This window comes from Apium graveolens, chromosome 6 (assembly GCF_009905375.1).
Source record: "Apium graveolens cultivar Ventura chromosome 6, ASM990537v1, whole genome shotgun sequence".
Lineage (NCBI taxonomy): Eukaryota > Viridiplantae > Streptophyta > Magnoliopsida > Apiales > Apiaceae > Apium > Apium graveolens.
Genome location: NC_133652.1, coordinates 51,934,214 through 51,936,681, shown reverse-complemented (window position 1 = coordinate 51,936,681; position 2,468 = coordinate 51,934,214).

The following is a 2,468-nucleotide window of genomic DNA, read 5'->3' as shown; positions in this document are numbered from 1 at the left end:
CTTCGAACAAGAATTAAAGTAAGCTTTAACCTTAGCCTCAAGACCGGTGATCTTGTCTTTGAGAATAGTTTCAAGTTGTCTATAACAGTCAACTCTATTCTCTAGAAAAGATACTTGTTCTTTTAATTTATCTTGATTAATGTGCACAAGTCTTAATTCATTGACCTCTTTCTCAAGGTCTTTGATTTGTTGATTTAACAATTCATTATCACGACGAGCACAATCCAAGGAACCTCCTAGATGATAAACTAATTCAGCATCAGTAAATTTTACCTCTTTTCTTGACGATGAGGTATTTGCATCACTAGCCATGAGAGCAAGATTCCCAACTTCTTCATCTTCACTGTCAGTATCATCCCAGCTTCTTCCCTTTGCCAGGTAAGCCCTTTCAGATTTACTCTTCTGATTAGAATCATAAGAGTTCTTCCTAAATTATTTTGGCTTCCTGCATTCTGTGGCAAAGTGTCCCAACTCATTACAGTTGAAGCATCGAATGGTGCTTCGATCAACCATCCCTGTTTTGTACCCACCACTGCTGGTGTTAGAGGATGAAGATCCACCTTTCTGGAATCTGTTGTAGTTGGACTTGTACTTGAACTTGGGATTCCTTTTGAATCTGACATTTGAGAATCTCTTGACAATCAGGGCCATTGACTCATCCTCCAATTGCTCCAGTTCTTCCAAGGAATAAAAATCATCTCCTGATTCATTTGTAGTAGGAGGATCAAATTATGCTACTATCACATTTTCTTCAACCTTGGAAGACTGTACCATTCTTTCGGACTGTTGAGATTGTTGTTGATATTGTGGTTGTTGTTGTTGTTCATCAGCTACTAGAGCAGTAGACGTGCTGACCACTCTTCCTTTCCCGTAAACTTCCTTCTGCTGAATCTGCTACAACTCATAAATCTTTAACACACCATAGAGCCTTTCCAAAGAAATCTCACTCAGATCTCTTGCTTCTCTTATGGCAGTGATTCTATGTTCGAGATGAGTTGGCAGCGTTAAAAGGAACTTTTTGTTGACCTCCCTGATGGAATAGTATTTACCATTAATGTTCAGGTTGTTGATCAATGCATAGTACCTCTCAAACACTTCAGTGATTCCTTCTCCTGGATTGGATTTAAAGTATTCATACTCAGAGGTTAAGATTTCTAACTTGTTCTCCCTAACTTCCTCCGTGCCTTCATTAATAATCTCAATAGTTTCCCAGATATGTTTGGAATCTTTACAATTCATCACATGTCTATTCATTAAGGGATCAAGGGAATCTACTAAAATTAATTGAAGGCTAGCATCTAGGGAGGCTTCTTCTTTTTCAGCAGGAGAAAAATCCTCAGGATTCTTTACATAAGTTCTAGCTTTGGTGATCACCACATCATTTTCTATTACCTCTGGTTCAATAACCATAGGAATTTTTGGACCCTTCTTTAACACTTCCAGATATTTGGGATTAGCAACTTGTAAAAACAATAGCATCTTCTTCTTCCACATGATATACTTTTCTTTATCGAATAGTGGAATTTTAACGGTTCCAACTTTTTCTGTAGTCATTATGAATTTTTTGAGTGAATAAAAAATTCAAGGAGTGAAAGAAACACAAAAGTCTAGGATCTTGATTTGTACGTTAATCAGAAGGCTCTGATACCAATTGTTAGGTCCCAATATGTTTGTAGAAGAGGGGTTGAATACAAACTATACCGTTTAATCGAATAAAATGCGGAATAAAAATTAAAACAAAATTCAAGTTAAATAAAACTTTTATTAAACTTGAAATGTGTTACAACAACGGTATCTGTTACAAGGAATTAATCTCAAATTAATTATCACAAATTTAGAATAAATTCGACATGAACTTTTTTTTATTTTTGCAATAATTAGAATCAAATGCTAAAAGCGATTTGAGATTAAGTTCTAGGGATTTTGATCCTCTAGATAGATACACAAGAACAACAAAAGAATTTCTAGTGGATTGGATTTAACAATAACTACTAGAAATAAATGCTCTGAGAATTTTACAATAATTTCTCTGCTTCTGTTTGTTTTGTGTTCTTCAGTGGTTGGCTGTGTATTCAATTGTCTTGACAAAATGATTTGCTTCTATTTGTTTAAGTAAACAGATCACTCGAATTGAATCAGCATGACATTCGGCAAGACAATCCAAAATGAACTAGCAAGACAATCCAAAATGAACTAGCTAGACAATCCTTTGAACTGGTAGAACTTTCGGTAGGACAATTACTTGACTTGGAAAGACTATCGGTAGGACAATAGAATGACTTGGTAGAACTATCCAGAAAGACTTGGTAGGACTTTCGGTATGACAATCCAATTGTCATACCAATTCAAATCTGTTTTGCTGATTTTCTTTTTGAATATAAATTCAAAATCATTTCTGAAAAATGCATAATATTAATTCAGAATTAATTAACCAATTAATTCAATTAATCAATAAATTAATCTTTGCA